Consider the following 21,133-nt stretch of genomic DNA (forward strand, 5'->3'; position numbering starts at 1 on the left):
GTTCCCCACTATTCACCACTTTTTTAGTGTTCCCCAATGAACCTCACACTATATATATATATATATACTAGTCACTTACCCGCGCGATGCGGCGGGAGTGGCGATTTACAATAGGATACTCGTTTACCGTTAGTTTATCTGTCATCTCGTGATATATCGTATAGTACTTAAGTTAGTTTTCTTATTCGTGATCTTCTACAAGAATAGTACAAAACAAGGAAGTAGATGTAATTAAAAACAAGAAGAGTTCAAAACAGTCAGGACAAAACAATAAAAACAAAATGCGGGGAGTCTCTTGTGTCTCTTCCTGTTTTACCAATACATCCGTTCGCTTATGACTTTCTTGTATCTTCTCCTCTCCTGTACCAGATTCCGACACATAAAAAAATGTTACACGCTTACATGTGCTTTAAAATAGTAATTAAAAAGTAATTTCTGGAAGCAAATAAGGCACAAAATCTACTAACTTACCTTCGTTTTGTTTTGATACGGATGCGATTAATTAATCACGCAACACTTCCTGGTAGACAGCATTTGATGTGTAAACTCCGCGTTGTTTGAATTCTTTGTTGAGATGTACCAACACCTTCGTACTTTGTCTTGAAATCCCTCTTGATAACGCGACATAAAGTTGTCCATGTGAAAATACAGAATCAGGTAGATAAATACCAACGTTCGGAATTGTTTGACCTTGAGCTTTATTAATCGTCATGGAAAAGCTAAGTCGAATTGGAAATTGTTTTCTTTTCAGCTTGAATGGGAACATGTCATCTTCAGAAAGGGTTAGACGGATTCTTGGCAAAAAAACTCTTTTTCCGGCAAGTTGACCGACTGCAATTTCCGCATCAATAACATTACACATGAAACCCTTACATATCAACCGCATGCCATTACACAGGCCATGTGATGGATCGATATTACGTAACAATATTATTGGGCATCCAATTTTTAAACGAAGCTTATGAGGCGGCAAACCACTAACATTTAGCGTATTTAAGAACTCGACCGGATAGAAGTTGCGCTGATCGTCTTCAGCTTCATCAAAACTGTAATATACTTTTTCCTCCCCTTGAAAAATTTCAATCATTTGATTATTAATCTCGTCAACACTATCATTTTTAGTGGACAATATTGCTCTAGAGATTATATAATCTGAAGAATATACATTATCTTCAATTGATGGAAAGATGGCATGGATCAATTCTTTTATAGCGTTTTCTCTGTTGTTGCACTGAATTGTCATGTCATCGGCTATGCGGATATAGTTTCCTTCGATTGGTTCTTCAGTTCCATCGCCGACTCTTAAAAGAAATTTAGAAAACCATGGATCTTTTAGCGCTTTCATATTTATGGTTAACCACATCTTCTTCGTCAAAGACCAAAGAGGTGACATTCGTACGCTGGAGTCTACAATCTGTGCTCGAGTGCCACGTTTAATAACCGGCAACACCTGTCTAAAGTCACCTCCCATAACCATTATCTTTCCACCAAATGGGAGACTAACACCTATAATGTCTTGGAATGTACGATCGACTGCCTCTATCGCTTGTCGTTTAGCCATCGACGCTTCATCCCATATGATTATTTTGGCAGAGCGAATCAGTTTAGCGGCCCCACTCTGTTGTTTAATATTGCACATTGAATTATTTTCAAGATTAAGAGGAATCTTGAATCTCGAGTGAGCCGTTCTACCTCCTGGCATATTATTAGCCGCTGCACCTGATGAAGCTGTTGCGAGAGCAATAAGACCACGTGACCGAATTTCAGCAAGCAAGGCAATGTACAAAAATGTTTTTCCAGTTCCACCTGGACCATCAATAAAGAACACGCCTGGAAGATCATTATCAACATGCATCATGATCTCATCAAACACGTTTTTTTGGTCCGGATTAAGTGAATGTTTGGCACTCAAGTGTTCAGGTTCCAAAACAATCCCATACTCTTCTTGTAACTCACGATAACCTGCATCTTGTAAGTTAACATCGTCTGTTATCTTAGGAAGGTCGAATTCATTGAAATTTTTACCCATGGATTGTACCAAGACACTTATTTCGGTAAGAACCATATTTTGAACTCGTTCTATACTTTGACAGTGTAACCGATGACCTTCAGATAGTGAATCAAAGTGGTCATTCCATAACTTTCGAATATCTCCAGGTTGGCAAAAAATCATTATGGTCGCAAATAACCTTCTAAGAGCATTGGGAAACTGAAATGTAGAGGCTTCTTCGAGACATTGTGATAGATATTCATCGTCTTCTATTAAGGGTATGTTTGGCATGGAGCTTTTAGAAGCTTTTAAGAGCTTCTAGCTTTAAGCTTTTAAGAAAAAGCTCCTACCCAATAAAAAGTCTTGTTTGGTTGAAGGAGCTTTAAGCTTTTAGGTTAGGAGCTTGAAGCTTTTAGTTGAACGCTACTATTAGTAGCATTTTAGAAAGAGCTACAAGCTTTTAGGGAAAAAATGACTATTTTAACCTCTAAAAGTAAGGAACTATTTAATGCACCAACTTTCTAAATTTTTTGTTATGTCCATTTTGGTCATTTTATACATTTTTATTAAAAGCTCCAGCTACTCTACCAAACACCAAATATATCTAAAAAGCTACAGCTACCAGCTACCAGCTACCAGCTTCCAGCTTCCAGCCACCAGCTACTTTTGCCAAACATACCCTAAGCCTAACTCAAAAGCTGCTTTCCGAAATGTTGCACACCGTTGACCATTAACTGTGCAAAGATGTTCAAAAGAAGTAGGCCCTCTGACATTTGACAAAAGTAGGCGTAAGTAGTACCTTTCTCCTTCGGCTGGATTAGCGGAAACGATATGACCTCTTTGTTTTTTACCGAAACGACGACTCCAACGGCGTGTGCTTCCATTCCAAGTAAAGTGTTTTGGAAAATCTTTATACAAATGTACCCTTGCTGTTTCATCATTTCTATTCTGATCAAAAAATGCTGTTAGCATGGTTCTCTTATCCCTTTCCCTATCAACAATATTAGGCATCAAGTCATCATCTCTAAATCTAACCATCTGATTATTTGGGAGATGAAGTTGTAAGGCTAGAACAGCAGGAAAGATTTGAGAAAGAGAGAAGGAAAAAATGCGCCACATAGCCTCTGGGGGCGATATGTAGCGTGCATCTTGAAATCTTTTCATCTCATTAATAACAACCCCTGGCTCACTTTGATCAACTTGAATAACCTGTTTGTCATGTCCTTTATAAACATATTTGAAAAGATATTTCACAGATTTTATACTTGAGTAAACTTCAACATTCATGTGGCAGTTAAACATCATGAAAAGCCTTGGGTTATGTGGGACCACCCATCTATTATCGAGTGTTTGTCCTCGTAGGTCCACTTCTATCCCGGTGTCTCTCATTCGATACAACGGATACGAATCTTCTCCTTGTGTCGTCTGTTCGTTAAATTGTCTAGGATAGCGAAAACGACAAATTTTAGGATCACCCTGCATACAAGGACTGTTTGATCGTAAATTGCCGCAAGAACCGTGAATCATGTGCTTGACAACCATCTCATGCAATCTGGGATGTGTTAGTTTGTTAGGAATTTCAGCACACACAACCTTATCATAATGGTCCGCGTTATTGATCTTGTGTTGCGGGTAGATGATTAGGAGAAAATGTGCATGCGGCAAACCCCGCTTTTGAAATTCAATGACATAGACGTATGCCTTAACTTCCCCGAGGACATGTTTCTTGAAGAGTTGATCCTTAAGATCTTCTAATTTAGCCCGGAACACTCTTGAAACAAGGTCTGGACGATCTGTAGCAGTTTGACCAACATGTAAGTTATCACATATCTCAGGCCACTTAGGATTACATGTCATTGTAAGGAATACATCAGGCTTGCCGTCGTCTTGAACTAACGTCATCGCATCTAGAAACCGACGTCGCATGTCGCGAGGCCCCCCGATGAAAGATGCAGGCAACACAATTCTTTTCCCAACTCTGTTTGCATGAACCTCGCCAGTATTGACGCAATCCACAATACCTTGGTAAAATTCGGCCCGAATCTTATCCTGGTTTCTCTCACAAAATTCTAAGCGTGACGTCTCAATTTTGATGTAAACATCAACCACAAACTGCTGTAGCAGCCTACCACCGAACAAAAGCACATTATCAGTAGATCGAATCTGGAACTTGTAACAGTAGTACTCTGAACGATGAAGATGTATTAAAAACAAACAGTTAATAAAAATAAAACGCATTACGCTATTTCTATGATCTTCACTTAAAAAGGATAACAAATTGTTGGTACCTTCCATTTCTCCTTCGATGTTGTCATTGTTGCGAACCTCATTGATTGATACTCCTTGACGTGGTATGTTAGCATGCCAACCCGACTCACCATTAGGAAAAAATAGAGGATACGACAATGGATCGTAACAACTGAAGTACGGCTGAATAGTTTGTCTATATTCAGACCTACCCAAATACCAGCAACCTATATAATTGTGAACTATAAGTAAGTAAAATAAGAAATACTATTAAATAATTGCAATTAATATAATATTATATATACCTCCGATGTCGTTGGTCGGTTGTACACCCTTTGGTCAAGTTCAACCGAAGTATTCAAAGTGACTCTATAGTTGTCCAGAGGTCCTAGTTCCGCAAGTCTTCTAAATGTATCGACATATGGGTATGTAGAAAGAACGCGTGTTAAAATCTGAGTAATACACCGATCAAGATTTGGCCATCGGAGTCTGTGATCTAACTCAGTATCAGGATGGTAAAAATACAACTGCAAGTACCTAGGTGTCCCATCCCTCGGAACTAATTGGTCGATTCTGTGATATATTCCTTTATGTGCACGAAAAGTATATACGCCGTCTCTCATATTGTTCAATGTATCATCCAATGTCACACCCATTGAGGCAAAAGAAAAATTGGTGTTATAAGCACGGATGTTTTGCCTAAACATATATCCAATTTCATCTTGAGACGTGAAAAGTCGGTACAATTCCTCTGGAATTTCTAAGTTTGCTAACATGGTTTTCCCACTCATACAACAAAAGGTATCAAATTCAAATTGAAATCGTTTTGCTCCACAATTAGGACATGCGCCTCGTTCCTTTAAAACACGATGCTCTCCAGGTACACCATTGTAAACAAAATTATAAGGATCATCTTCTACGCTCCCATGTTGGAGGGAAGGTTGATCAACTACTTCAGCAAATTGGGGTAATAAAGTACGCGGATGAATTTGAATACCTAAAAAAATTGGTGTATTAAGTAATGAAGGTTGTAAAAGATGTCAAGTTCGAAAAAGAAATCATTGTTAAATAAATAGAAATCTCGTGATGTTCTATGCCTGACTACGTCAATTACAGATGGGAATGTGGTTGTCGGCGTAACATCATCTATCGGGGTTTGGTTGACTTGACTGCCATTTGAAATACGCATTCCATTATCGTTTGGTGTATTAGAACATCCTTTATTGTACTCCTTGCATTTTGTAGTAGAAACACTTGAGGCGTTCTCATTTGTTGTTTGTGGAAATTGAGTAATATTAGTTTGTAAACTTCTTAACGGTGTCCTTTCTGTTGACCTATTATTCATTAAAGATATTGATGAAGCACTTTGGGGGGCATCACCACTCCCAAATTTAGATACTTTGTTATTTTCTTTGCGTGCAGCATAGTATCTTTTTTGATACTCTTTTCGTTTTTCAACTTTAGTAGATGCACTCGAGCTAGAAGCATGATTTCGAGGGTTTGAGAGTCCATTAGTCATTGTAAATTGATAAAATGACAAATACCTTGCAAATTAAATAAAAGAGAGTTATCATGGATGATGAAATTCTCAAGTCATAACAACATTCCAACACATAACTTAGAGAAAAACAAACCGAATGATAACATTGAAATACATAATGATAACATTAAAATACATGACTTAAACCGAATATCATGACTTAGAGAAAAAAAAAACACAAATCCTTAAAACATTGACATACATAATGATAACATTAAGTGAAAGCCAATCTAAATACTTGGTGAAACAATGGTCTGCACAAACACCGCACCCTTAAAACCTCGAAACCAAGAAACGGGATAAAAAAATTCGAAGGGCTTCATATCCATTTCAATTGTAAACAACTTCCCTAATTTAGTCATCACAAACCAATTACCATTTGTCACATAATGTGTTATATCGCACCACAATGACAATGATATCGGGGGGATCGGAGGACATGATAAGACCTTAATCCAGTAATCCCCTTGTAGTGTCCATAGGTCAATTGTCATCTCAAACATGCCAGTGCTAGCAAACATGTGAAGCTCATTTTTTACATTAACTAAAACACCTTGAACCATTCCTATAGAAGGAACGGGTAGAAAGCTTATCTCCTTGAACTGCTCCGAATTAACATCAAAACAAATCACCCTTTTCGTACCTCCAAGCCAACATTCGCAAACAGTGAAATATAGAGTACCACCACAAAATGTGCCAGCTGACCAATTGAAATGAGGGCTTAGGTACTCTTGTCTTGTTATGAAAGGAATATTTCTCCAAGAGTCTACTTCCCTAGAATAAACATAGACACCAAGTACACCACTCCTACGCTTTATATGCAAGACCTTGTAATCATCGTCAGCGTCAACGTACAAACCAACGGCATCAAGGTTATTTATATAGAATCCATGAGAATCAGGAGTTGACAAACGCTTGAAAGCAGTAGTTGTTGGATTCCAAAGAAGCAGCTCGTATGTATGATTCAAGCAAACACACAACAATCCATTCAAATGTGAAAGTATTGAGACATCATTATTTTGGTGATGGAATGGAAATGTAACTATGGAGCTTGGCCCATAGTCATTGGATTTAGAGATGATCGGACGAACAGAGCACGTTAGGTCGTCAATTAGTAGAACTCTCTGGTTAGATGAAACTAATGAGCGAGAACAATGTATCCTTACGAAATCTTGTGTTGACAATAATGCATACCATTGCTTACATACACTCTTAGAACGACCTACATCCTTTGCTGGCAGCCTCGTTAATATCTCAAACACGATTGTATGAATAGGAAGGTCAGCCATGGTTATACCTTCGTTTAAGACAGATAATGATTATTTAGTTGTCCAATCTAAGAAGATTATACTTCGATGAAAAATAGGTGTAACCATTACATGTAAATCAAGTAATATAACATACTTGTAATAACAAAGTAAAGAATACTTCTACAATTACATCAATATGAGGGAAACAAAAAGCAAAACACGAAACACCAAGAGAGACTTTAATATTCAACAACTAAACAAATAACAACACCAAATGTTTCTAACTTAAACACAAACTTGGATAACGATCCATAATTTACATATCCCGTGCCTCGACCATATCTGGTTCGTACGTAATCGTACTCAACTCTGTAGACTTCAAAATATTAACTAAAATAAAAAATAAAATATAACTTTTATTAAACTACATGAGCCATTAAATCTAACTAATTATTAGAATGTTCATGTGTAAAGCATAACATACTATCTCGTAGATGAACCAACTTGAGACGTGATACATATATGATAGACCTTTGTTGCACGGCTCGAATGGAACGTATAACATCGGAAGGCTTCAAGGCAGACAAAAACAATTGTATTGTGTGACCACTGTATATTACGATTTTGGGTTAAAGTTCTTCTAATAATAATATTTTCTTACATATAACGTAAATATTATGTTTGTAATATGTTAATAATAAATAATAACGTACGTCTTATCTTGAAGAGAAAGTTCAAAACAACATCGATCACGTTTGCCTTCTATTATTCTCCCAACCACATCTAAAACCAAATCAGTCAAATCGTATAGACCATATATAAAGTTTTATATATTTAATAAAAATTATAGATAGAGAATTAATATGTACCAACAATATCCATTTGAGGTCTCCTGTCATGCTTCAATTCTATAATGGAAGGGACCAATGGATATAAAGAAGCACCCCTTGGAATCGTAAGCATAAGTGAAGAAAGCTTTGTATATTCGTTGATGACAATTTTTTTCTCGGACCAAACTAACATGTAATTCTGGTACTTTGGGTACTCATGATAGTTGAGATTCTCAATTTGGAAATGATCCAAGGAAAAAAAAACCACCCATCAATGACGCGTCATTATATTTGTGTATCAAATGTTGTGGGACGAACGCAACAATTTTTTGTCTGTAAAATGAAAAGAAATTTAGTGGTGGAAAAACGCTTACTCGTATAACACAAAGTAAATTAAAATAATGTTCTTACGTGTTGGTCAAGAAATATAACCACTAATCTCTTTCCATCGACGTCATGCCAAATAAACTCCACCTTAACAAAGATTATATTATACCATGCTCTATCATTTCTCAATGATGAAAATTCTTCAACGGACATATCCTATTAAGTGTTCAATGTTAGTTAACTGAAAAAATAAAAACTCCAGAAATTAAATTTAAACTAAAACATGATTAAAATTAAACAACAACAAATTTAAATATAAACTAATACATAATTAAAAGTTACATAATTAAGATTCAAATTAATTCGAGAAAAAAAAACTACAATCATCATAAAAGTTGTTCTAAGGTTCCCAAACCATTTCTTCATCCAATGGTGGTTCGTAAACCGCCCCAGGGTCAGTTTCGTACCCTTCAGCCCAGGTCGGTAGTTCTTGTGTTTGACTGTAGTTTTCCACATAAGGGGGGTTTGAAGGTGGAGGATGCATAGGCAGTATAGGAGTGTTTGGCACCGGATGATGGCACCCCTCAATTTGTAGTCCACCAAATTCTAGTTGAGCGAAGGTATAGTCATACGCCCAATTCAACTCTTCATCCGTCCAACCAAATGGATCATCATGTTCAGGGTTTGCCACTGGAGGTGGGTTTGAAACCAAAGGTGGGGTTGAAACCGGAGGTGGAGTTGACACCGGAGGTGGGTTTGAAGTTAGAGGGTTTGAATCAGGAAGGTTTAAATGGCGATGGGATGATCGTCCATGGTTTGTTGATCCTAGTGGTTCAACGGGAATTGGATAAGCACCACCCATACCTCTCAATTGATATGTGTTTGGAGTGATTTGCAAACTGAAAAATAAAAAAAGACAAATAGATAATACTTGAATTTAGAGTATCCAATTTATTTGACTACTTACTTTTTAGACTTATATGGTTAGAAACTACTTTTTAGACTTGAATTTAGAGTATCCTTATTTTTTTAAGAATCTTAAAAATAATCTATTTTTTTATAAAACCTATTTTGAAAAACAGAAAAGCCTACATGTGATTCGAAGAGTGTAGCTATACCATCGTAATTATGTATTTAATTAAAAAACTGAAAAGCTTACTCATGATGTGTATACAGTTCGTTGTTATAATTCCTTTGACTTGTTTTTTATATAAATCAGACAATATAATATATTTCTTTTTTTACTAACTACATTAGTTAAAAATATATTCAACACTTTGAGAATGCACCCATAATTATTTATATCTTGTTATATTGAAACTAAAAAAATAATATAATAAAAAACATATAAAAATATTTTACAATTTAGATCTTTTTAGTCACGTATAAAATATAAAAAAACGTATCTTTGTGTTTTTAATCAATTAGGTTGGTGAGTTTAGGGCAATGTACGGGGAGGTTCGATTTTGAGCCATAACCAAAACCAAATTCGCGATGCAACGGAAAACACAACACTTGTTAATAATTCTAATGGTGTGCATGAGAAGGTTCAGTTCAGTTGGGTCGTAACTAAAATCTAAATTTTTGGTTAAGATACTTCAAAACCGGTCATGGGGATTTAAAGATTTTTAAAAGGATGTAAACAAACTGAACTGCGCCAAGCCAACAAAAGCACAACCGTAAGCTCAAAACTAATCAAATCAATCCGCCTAACTTGTTTTTCTTAAGAAGCTAAGAGTTTAAACTAAGCCACACTGCATTATTACTTTTGTAATCTAAAATGATGAGTTTTCATGTCGGTTTGGTTCAAAAATAGCTAACAGTTTAAACCGAAGTTGAAGTTGATATGGCACACCACCACATATAAGAAAGAACTATTAAAAGGATGGTGAAAAATCGGAAGCATGTAACATAAAATGGAGAAGAAAAAACAACTTTTTTTACGTGTGATGATAAAAGGATGAAAAAGTAAGATGCATTATTGTGACTGTAAATTGAGTAGTTGACCAAAAACAATAGCGATAGGTTTGACTTTATTTGAATTGTAAATCTCTCTATCGATGTAGCTCTTGATGTAACTTTCTATGGGGTTTAACGATTGTTTGGTTTATTAGCCTGAGTCGAAACTCAACTTTTTTTTAAAAAAATTTTGTTGAATTTATAAATAACTAATATAACTGCAAGAACAATATTATCACAAAACTAATTTAACTTTTTTTTAATATGGGATTTAGGAGGATTTTATGCATTTTAATACATTTCAGACGACTTTCATCCGGTTTGAAAACTTATAACTGAAGCAATATACAACTTGTAAACATAGAATTAAAGAACTCATTACAATTCTTATATATCAGCAGCAGAGAAATAGGTGTTGATTTTCATTAATGAAACACAATCCAAATAACCTTAAGCCCACCCATCCCAGAATTAGATTTTAGATTTTCAGCAGAGAATTAGACGACTTTCATCCGGATCTGACCATCAGTTCCAGTTATAACCTTAAGCCCACCCATCCTAGCCATTGAAAAAGCAAACTGCAGCTTAAAATCTGGAATCGGCGAAGCATATTCATCGCTTAACATACGTGTCACCCCCCATAGCGAAGCTGTTGGTTGACGCCTAAAACAACTTTATTGGTCAACACTTGCGAGTAGTAGGAGTTGGTAAAGAGCTGGTCCAGGTTGCTCGGGTTTAAGTTTATGAGCGGGTTAGGTTGAGCCCCCGTGAATATTCAATTTCGTATTTTAACATATGACTAAATTCGTCTATATTGTTTGTATGCGAACTCATATAAAATTCTTGCAGAACAGATTAATACAAATAAATTAATGCTACAAACAAAGAGGCAGTTAATAAAAAAAACATTTGGCAGTTAAAAAAAAACATCTGCATGTCGTGTCAATGTATAAGCATGAACTTCCTACATAACTATTAGCTAGACTTTTTAATAAAAAAAAAAACAAAGAAGCAGTTAAACAATACAGATCCAAAAACCTCAGTTATTTCAACATTTACAACCTTCTAAAGTTAAAAGCCACAGTTAAAAGTTACAAAAAAACCATGAAACTTGAAAGAACTTACAACAATGCAAGAGGGAGATGTGAAAAGCCGACAAAAAATTTAAAACCTTGATGTGAGAGCCGAGAAACAACGCAAGATCCAGATGCAAAGAGTCGATATATTCTGAAATCGAAGAAAATAGAAGTTGTTAGGTTGATGTTTTGAAAGTAGGATTTAGTTCAACTGAGATAAACTTACAATTTGAAAGTTTAATTCGTCTCAGTTGAGTGTAGTTGAGTGTTTGTAGAGTGTTGATACATGTGAAGTATTTATAGAGACTGAAGCAAGCATGCTGTCTTTCAGCACAGTGTTTGTGGAGTGTTGATACATGTGAAGTACTTATAGAGACTGCATCAAGCAAGGTGTCTTTCAGACAACAGTAAAATGTTGCTTGTAGATGTAAGCAAGCTGTCTTTCAGATGTACATTGTAGATGTAAAAACAAAAAGAACAAAAGTCAAACAGTACATTCTGACATACATGTAAAACAATAATTTTAATAAAAAATTAGATTATTATCCAAACTTATAATCTTCCTAAACATACATCACTTAAAATGTAAAAAAAAATTGATAAAAATTTGGATTATTATTTTTTTAAATGTGACCCTCTCTTATCTGTTGTAATGTTTTGACTTAAAATGTCAAAAGTTGTGATATCACCAAAATGAGTGTACCTTTTTAGGGTAAAGGTGAAAACTTATATTTTTTGGACATTGGTTCCTTGATTCCTCTAACCCCTGTTTCACAATGAATATCATGAACGTTATTAATTATCCAATTTACTACTTCAAATAATTATTGATATAATAATAGCGATGGAGCATGACAAAGTATTTAAGGATGGGTAGAATAAAAGAAATTTGAACTCAAAGTAAAAAAAGGTCCGTGTATCTTGCAAGGCCCCAGTGTGTGTTTTATGGAATGAGGAAACAAAATAGAATGAAATTAAGTGAAACTATAAGTTAACACATTGTGTTGATCTGAATTACAAGTGTTCGGATCTGAGTTTTATGTGTTCGAACAGTAAAAATATAATAAAAAAGGTTCTCTGGCTGAGTTCAAAAATCTATCCGAAACAACGGGTGTAAAAACGCAGCCGTTTGCTGCTGTGTTTGCAGCCGTAAACGCACCGTTAAGCGGCTGCGGAAAAACATAACCAGAATGGATCCATTTATTCATCAACGGGTCAAAATTTCTTGCTTTAGCTCATATGATAAACTTACAAGAAAGCAGCCAGTTCACAAAACCCACCACATCTTCTGTTTCCAGATAAATCGCATTGTTGGCCTCTCGTATTAACGAATTCACCTTAGTCTCAACATCCTCCTTTATCTAAAAATTACATAAAATATCAAATATTCAGACATCTTCTATTTTGATCGTTTAACATTTTCATTATGTAGATCCTGGTTCGGACTGATTCGATAGACTTTCGAATTGTTTCGGTGTGTCATTTGAGAATTTCGGACAGTTTCAGTTTATTTCGATGTGTTTTTTGATGTGTTCGAACATGTGTTAATGAATTTTGGTTAGTTTCGGATCACGTTTTAATAACTTCGAAAAGCAATACAAAATATATCATGAAATGACAACAAATGATGAAGATATATTAACACGAGTTAAACCTTTTGTAAATTTGACTAACCACTCTTAATTTCTGATTTGCTGGCAGTCTTTGACACCTCTAGGATGGAATAGAAACCCTGGGCACAAAGTAAAAAGAATATTAAAACTCTCGACGTGTTACAACAATATAGAAAAGCAAATTATTATTATTGGAATATAGATGAAATAACTCAACAGCAAACTTACCGGTTTAGCTTGAACAATGAGGCTGCGGTGATGAAAATTACCACTTGCAGACCTCATATGATAATGATATGGTGTGTGCAAGGAATGTTGTGACAAGAAGCTTGAACATGGTGATCCAAATCCTCTTGTCTGATTGACAAACTGATGACCAAGTAAGAAAAAAAATACATAATTGAGATTAATATTGGATATCATAGGTAACCAGTGATTGCACTTATATATTTTATGTCCCGTAGGTTTTTAGCATCCCTACCCAAAATATAGCCATATATGGTTTATACATTGATTTAATGTATAGATTACTTACATGTACAACCTTTTAGCTAAATATATAACACTTTGATACAAAAAAAAAAAAAAAAAAAAAACCTCCCTGTACAAAAGGCGTGTGCCTTAGTGGGATTTTTTTAAAACACGTTTTCTTTTGCGTCGCATTATGTTAACAAAAGTGCAAGGCTTTGCTTGCGCGTAGGCGCGTTTCCTTAAACCAATAATCAGTGTCAACAAATAGGTTGAGGGTATGAATCAATCAAAGTGTAAATAACATATAAAGGTCCACCGCACCTTTAGAGATAACAAATCTAACCTTTTCTTGATATGAAATTAGTTCCTTCCCTTTTACTTACTTCTGTTGGTGACTAAACATACATATGGACCAAGCATGAAAGATGTATACCAGGGGCAAGATATCTGACAATATCCCCCACGGTCATAAGAACCCTGCAAAACAGTAAAAAAGAAATCTGAAACATGAACACACAATCCATATAACACTCTTAAATATCGAGACATCTATAATTGTCTTACTAAACGAAGATTCTCTCACTGTAACAAAACAAGAATCTCCAAAGATGCTCCAACCAGTCGTAAGAAAAACTAAAGCATATATCTTGACCTAAGTTTCTAATTCATCCTTACCTTACCATACCAAATCAATAGCATAGAAAAATAATCAACTTCTTACTAAATTGACTTTAAGGCCAGTTCAGAACCTCCCAATTCGTGAGATTCAACCACAAAAATGGCAACCAAAAAAATGTATATTCATAGAGAGAAATAATACCCTGTTGAAAGCAGGCTAGTAATCCACTAGAGCCCTCTAGGGCGATCTCGATACCCATCCATCTTAACGGTTTCCAATTCTAAACTCTTATCTGAAAAATTCTAAACAAATTACATATCTTTTGCAAAACAATACAAATTACCTGCCATGCATGCTAGAAAATCTACAATAACACACGCCAAAGTAGAAAAATTGGTGAATGCTAAAATAACTCCAAAGCAAAGAGCAAATCTGGGCAGAGTAAATAGAACAAAATTAGGGTTTGAAAGTTTAATAAAATTTTATAAAATATGCATGAACCAATGTTGTTACCGAATGATGAACATCAATGATTAAACCCCAGAAAGTCGGTTTCGCGGCCGGAACCCTAACCGCCTTTGTCACTGTCGATCTTCAAAGCTTCCACCACCGAATCTCCACTTATCAAACCCTGCAGTCACAAATCCGATGGTAGATGGTACTGATGGGGACGGATGTTGCTACACCCTTTACTTGCTCAACATTTGGAATCAAGTGTGAGATGTGAGAGACAAAGGTGGATGATGTTCTTGAGTCGCCCGAGAGAGAGAGAGAGAGAGAGAGAGAGAGGAGAGAGAGAAGATCTGATGTTTTTGTGAGATGTGTGAGGAATGAGAGAGAAAGAATTGTTGATCCGTGTGAGGTCAAATGGACGGTCCAGATCGTGATCCGTGTGAAAAAGTGAAAAAGATGGATGGTTGATGATGATCCGGGTAAAGGGTAAATTGTTTGTGTTTTCTTGTGCCTTTAGACTTGTACATTGTGCATTAAGTGTTTTTTCAACACCTTGTTGAATTACCATCTTGTCCTTCATATATTCTTATTAAAGTAGTATAGATAGGGTAGGGTTCATGAGTGAATAATAATTTATATGTGAACCAAATGAACTTATCCTGACCATTGATTTTGTATATCTAGATTTTTTCTTGAGTTAATTCCCAAAATCACCCCTGAGGTTTGGGCACATTTGCCATTTTCGTCCAAAATGAAACTTTTGTACTATTTCGCCCCCCACGTTTGTAACTTTTTGCCATTTTCATCCAAACCACTAACTTAGTTTATTTTTTCTGTTAAGTTAAAGGATATTTGGATGAAAATGGCAAATATAAACCACAAGGATGAAAATGGCAAATATGCTCAAACTCTTTTTAATTTCTTTTATTTAGTTAATTTTGTCACATATATAATAAAAAAGAATATACATGCAATTTTTATACGAAAAAATAATAGTTTTGTCACATATTTTTTTTATAAATTTTCATCCATCCACTAAGTTAATTTTTTTTCTATTAAGGCGAAAGATGTTTTGAATTTTATAAATTAATTTTTTGTATCAAGGTTATTATATGTTGTCTTTTGTTCAATAGAACTTTGTTTTCTTTCTCTAAGTAACATGAATATTTCAATTCTATTTTTGAGAGTTTAACAAGAAAATAGCTCGTCGTGAAGAGTGTTTATCACAACATATTAGATGGCATTATACTTACTATTTGGTGGGTAATTTTAAGGTTTGGTAACGGTACGTTGTTTGATGGGGGCACTGGCTTTTGTTTTTCGTTAGGAGCGAATTTAAAAGAGTAGAAGATGAATTAAAAACTTGGTACATATGATAATATTTGTTTATTTGACATTTTTCTATAAGGTCACAAGCATTTTAGTTTTATAAAAATTAGAGGTTTAAGTAGGTTTATTTTTATAAAATTGATCTATATAAATAATTGGAAATTAATTTATGTATTAATTTATAAAATTTAAAACATCATTCGCCTTAATAGAAAAAACTTAACATAGTTAGTGGTTTGATGAAAATTTATAAAAAATATGTGAGAAAACTATTATTTTTTTTTTCATATAAAAATTGCATGTATATTCTTTTTTATTATATATGTGACAAAATTAACTAAATAAAAGAAATCAAAAAGAGTTTGAGCACATTTGCCATTTTCGTCCCTGTGGTTTATAGTTGCCATTTTCATCCAAATATCATTCAACTTAACAGAAAAAATAAACTAAGTTAGTTGTTTGGATGAAAATGGCAAAAAGTTACAAACGTGGGGGGCAAAATGGTACAAAAGTGTCGTTTTGGATGAAAATGGCAAATGTGCTCAAACCTTAGGGGCGATTTTGGCAATTAACTCTTTTTTCTTTAATGACAAGATTGTAATTATCTTTTGTAATTTACAAGTATTTTAATAGACACAAGGGTATAATTGTATATTTCTATCTTTATTTAATTAATTAATTTTTTTCTCTCTCCTGATTTTTCTTTCCAATTAAAAGAATATTTAATTATATGCTCTATATTTTTTTTCTCTCACATATTTCCTAACTTAATATTTCATAATTTAAAAAAAAAAATACAAACATTATCAAATATTGTTCCAGCTAGAACACAATTAAAAATATTTAATTACATTCTCTATACATATATGTATTAGATCAATGTTTGATTAAAAGATGTATAGTGGAAACAATATGTAATAATACACAAGTGTAAAAGTCTGATATATATCGACATGTATACACTATGTACTTGAATAATACACAGGTTTATACGTCTGGTATATACCAACCCGTATACACATATGTACTTGAATAATACACAAGTGTATAAATCTGGTTTATACTAACCCGTGAAAACAAGATGTAATAATACACAAGTGTATAAGTCTTGTATATACTGACCTGTATACACATATGTTAAAATCATAATTTAATTAGGTTTAATATTTAATTTTAAAAGCAACATAACAATTTATTTAAAAAAACATTAGCCCTTCAATCTCTTATAATTAAAATATAGAGAAATAATTATAAATGAGAGAGAGAAAGAGAGAGTTAAGAGAGGAGAAAATTAAGTGATTTTAATTAAAAGTACTTGGCTAATGTCAATTTTACCCTTTCAATCTAAAAAATGATCAATGGTCAAGATTAGTTCACTCAGTTCCCTATTAAAAAGTTGTTCACTCATGATCCTAATCCTCTATATATATATATATATATATATATATATATATATATATATATATATATATATATATATATATATATATATATATATATATATATATATATATATGTATATATATATAGGACAAAGATCCGTTAGGAACCACCCTTTATTGCGAGAACCGCGAGAACCAGTGTGAACACAAAGAGTAATACCTAAAAAAATCTAAAAAACACCCAAAATTTTTTTTTTTTATTTTTTGACTATTTTTATATAATAATCGCTACTTTTAGTATCCAAAAAAAATTTTTTTTTAATTTTTTAAAAAAAAAAAATTTTTTTTGCCTACTAAAAGTTGCGATTTGAACATAAAAAATAGTAAAAAAATAAAAAAAAATTAGATTTTGTTTTGATTTTTTAGGTTTTTTGGGGGTTTAGTTTTTAGCATTTTAGCTTGGGGGGTGGGGGAGGGGGTGTGGGGTTAGGCTTTTTTTAGGTTTTTTAAGGGTTTTAGTTTTTAGCATTTTAGCTTGGGGTGGGGGGTTTAGGTTTTTTTTGGGGGGGGGGGGGGGTGGGGTTAGGTTTTTTTTTAGGTTTTTTAAGGGTTTTAGTTTTTTGCATTTAGCTTGGGGGGGGGGGGGGGGGTTAGGTTTTTTTTTTTGGGTGGGGGGGGGGGTTGGGGGTTTAGGTTTTTGAGGGGTGGGGGTTAGGTTTTTTTAGCTATTTTAGGTTGTGTTCACGTTGGTTCTCGCGTTTCTCGCAATATGGTGGTTCTCGCAAGAACCTTACCCTATATATATATATATATATATATATATATATATATATATATATATATATATATATATATATATAGGGAGAGCATCATGAAAAAACTACATTTAAATGAGAAAACTAACTAAAAAACCTAAAAAAGCCAAAAAAAACACACCAATTTTTTTTTACAATTTTTATAAAAAAAATCGCTACTTTTTATATATAAAAAAATTTTCAAAAAAAAATTTTTTTGTACTGCACATGTGCATTATATGTGATTATATGTGTACTACACATGTGCACTACGGATATAGTGCACATGTGTAATACAACAATTTTTTTTTTTTATTTTTTTCCATGTATAAAAACTAGCTTTATAAAAATTGTATAAAACATTCATATGTTTTTTAGGATTTTTTAGTTAGTTTTTTGGTTTTTCTCATTTAAACTAGTTTTTCTCATGATTTATCCCCTATATAAAAACTAGCTTTAAAATTTTTTTTTACGTATGTGTTTATAATACACACATCTAGTTGTAAAAAAAAATCTTGGTAAACGGCGACCCGGATGGTGTCGTTCTCGCGGTTCTTACAACTCGGGGTGGTTCTCATTCTAGCGGCTTCCTATATATATATATACATATATATATATATACATATATACATATATATATATATATATATATATATATATATATATATATATATATAGGGGATGGATCATGAGAAAACTGGTTTAAATGAGAAAACCAAAAAATAACTAAAAAACCTAAAAAAACCCTAAAAAATACCAAATTTTTTTACAATTTTTAAAGAAAAATCGCTACTTTTTATGTATGGAAAAAAAATTTCAAAAAAAAAAATTTTGTACTGCACATGTGCACTAATACGGAAAGCCTAAACCACTTAACCCACCCCCCACCGGCACTCCCCAAAAACCTAAACACCCCCCCCCCCAAAAAAAAAAAAAAAAACTTAAATTCACCCTCCCACCAAAAGCCTAACCCCCCACCCCACCCCCACCCCCCAAAAACCTAAAACTAAACCCTAAACATAAACCCGAAAAAAAACCTAAACCCCCCACCCCCCCCCCAAAAAAAAAACCAAAACCCCCCACCCCCCACCCCCCCCCCCAAAAAAAAAAACCTAAACCCCCCTCCCCCCACACCCAAAAACCTAATCCTAATCCTAAACCTCCAAAAAAACTAACCCTAAAAGCTAAACTATACTCAAAAAGCTAATTTTAAGCATGTAATGCAATTGTAGTACATGTTACATTGCACATGTGCACTACTATAATAATAGTGTTGAAAACAAGACGACACCATAAATCTTTTTTATGTCATAAAAAATATGCTCGAATATACTTGAATGAAGGATAAGAAAATTTGTGATCTTATGGTGCCAATTTTGTTTTAAAATGATAATGTATGGAGAAATGGGAAATGTTTGAAAAGTTATATATTTTTTTGTTCCAATTTCACCCCTCCTTCATTGAAAGTCTCCACTCCATTAAAAGTCTCCCTCCCCCTCCTTTTTAGTGGATTTTAGTTAGTTTTCTAGTTTTCTCATTTATATCTAGTTTCTCATGATTCTCTCCCTATAGGAGAAGGTTCAAATGAAAACCACTAGTTATTGTGAAAACTCGAAAACTAATTAAAAAAAGCCAAAAAAACATACAAAATTTTTTTTTTTTTATTTTTTTTTTGCAATCAAAATTTCGCAGGTTTTTTAATATAAAAAAAATTTCAAAAAAAAAAAAAAATTTTGTGTAGTGCACATGTGTAATACTGCACATATGTATGTGTACTACACATGTGTATTATTACACATGTGCACTATACAAAAATTTTTTTTTTTTGAAAAAAAGTTTTTTTTTATATATAAAAACTAGCGATTTTTATAAAAAAAATTGAAAAAAAAAATTTTTGTATGTTTTTTTGGCTTTTTTTAATTAGTTTTCGAGTTTTCACAATAACTAGTGGTTTTCATTTGAACCTTCCCCATATATATATATATATATATATATATATATATATATATATATATATATATATATATATATATATATATATATATATATATAAAACAAAATCACTTCAATTTTTTTCTTAGATACTTTTTCCAATAAACAATATTCCTTTTAATTCATAAACTAAGATTTTCAATTTTACGTCCCTTTTTTATCTTAGTTATTTTTTTTACTAAACTTACTTTTTACCCTTTTAATTCATACACGACATTTTCAACTGTTAACGGTTCGCATTCATCCTTTATATATTAAGATTTCATTATTGTTTTATCATATATACATATTATTTTTTGTATTATTTGTAGTGTTAAAACCTGTGTGTTATGATATATAATTAATAACGTGTTTAGTTTTATTGACATTTCAATGTAATTTTTTTTCATACCGGTGTACGATCAGGGTTGATACCAATGTAAGTGTTTATTTTTATTGACATTTCAATTTAATTCTCTCTATATTTATTAAATCTGTTATAGTTAAACTTAACTTTTAATTATAGACATGTTTACTTAACCGTGTTGCTTGTTTATTTTAGTGTTGTTTAGATTAAAGTCTAAATGGACTAATATCAATCCATGGATATACCGGATAACAAATACACATGGACGGATCTTATTTGAGGTCAGATCCCAGTGTTTTTTCGCTTCAAATTGTAAATTTAACCAAAATTTTCGAAAATTTTATATGTATTGAATCTCCGGTTTTTTATTTAAAACCCCCAATCCCCCTGTTTAAATATTTTAAGATCCGCCACTGCTAATACGTTTTTGCCAGCATTCTTATACGCCCCCGCCGCGAAGCGACGAGCTCAAATACTAGTTTTAAACAAAATAAGCTTTTGATGTTTCTTGGTATAAAAACCGGTGTGTATAAACGTGATTTTTTAAATAGTTTTAGAAACAAAATCCATTTAGATTTATTTAATGATCATAGAGATGAGTATTTGAACAATGAGTGATGAGTATTTGAACGGATGGTGATGTCATAACTCGATTTCATGCTGAAGATAAGAAATCTATTAGGTAAATGATTGAGTGTATTTATTTTCTTGTGTTATTTTTATTTGATTTTAGATTGTATTGTATCAATGTACGAAAAAAAATAAGTGTCACCCCTAAACTTTTATTTTAGATCCGCCACAGCAACCATGTATAAATACCACAAACTAATAAGCTTTTACTTGGCTGATCTTTTTATATATATCATATGAAAAATGAAAACTACAAGAAGAAAAGATTTTACTTACACGTCATTG

General features: G+C 33.2%; 3 long non-coding RNA genes across 3 annotated transcripts; all 3 read right to left on the reverse strand.

The window, feature by feature from the left end:
* Positions 1-257: 257 nt before the first annotated feature.
* Positions 258-11,660, reverse strand: LOC110894791. Its single transcript, XR_002566686.2, has 3 exons — positions 11,446-11,660; positions 11,269-11,370; positions 258-360 (listed from the first exon to the last, which is right to left on the reverse strand). It is a non-coding gene; the product is annotated as an uncharacterized LOC110894791 (long non-coding RNA).
* On the reverse strand, positions 7,600-8,025 carry LOC118484654. The gene is made up of 3 exons (XR_004873757.1): positions 7,897-8,025; positions 7,741-7,810; positions 7,600-7,636 (listed from the first exon to the last, which is right to left on the reverse strand). It is a non-coding gene; the product is annotated as an uncharacterized LOC118484654 (long non-coding RNA).
* Positions 11,661-11,936: 276 nt separating the features above from the next.
* On the reverse strand, positions 11,937-14,677 carry LOC110894790. The gene is made up of 7 exons (XR_002566684.2): positions 14,436-14,677; positions 14,124-14,354; positions 13,647-13,780; positions 13,061-13,201; positions 12,894-12,951; positions 12,472-12,580; positions 11,937-11,985 (listed from the first exon to the last, which is right to left on the reverse strand). It is a non-coding gene; the product is annotated as an uncharacterized LOC110894790 (long non-coding RNA).
* Between the last annotated feature and the right edge of the window lie 6,456 nt (positions 14,678-21,133).

This window comes from Helianthus annuus, chromosome 12 (genome assembly GCF_002127325.2).
Source record: "Helianthus annuus cultivar XRQ/B chromosome 12, HanXRQr2.0-SUNRISE, whole genome shotgun sequence".
NCBI classification, from domain to species: domain Eukaryota; kingdom Viridiplantae; phylum Streptophyta; class Magnoliopsida; order Asterales; family Asteraceae; genus Helianthus; species Helianthus annuus.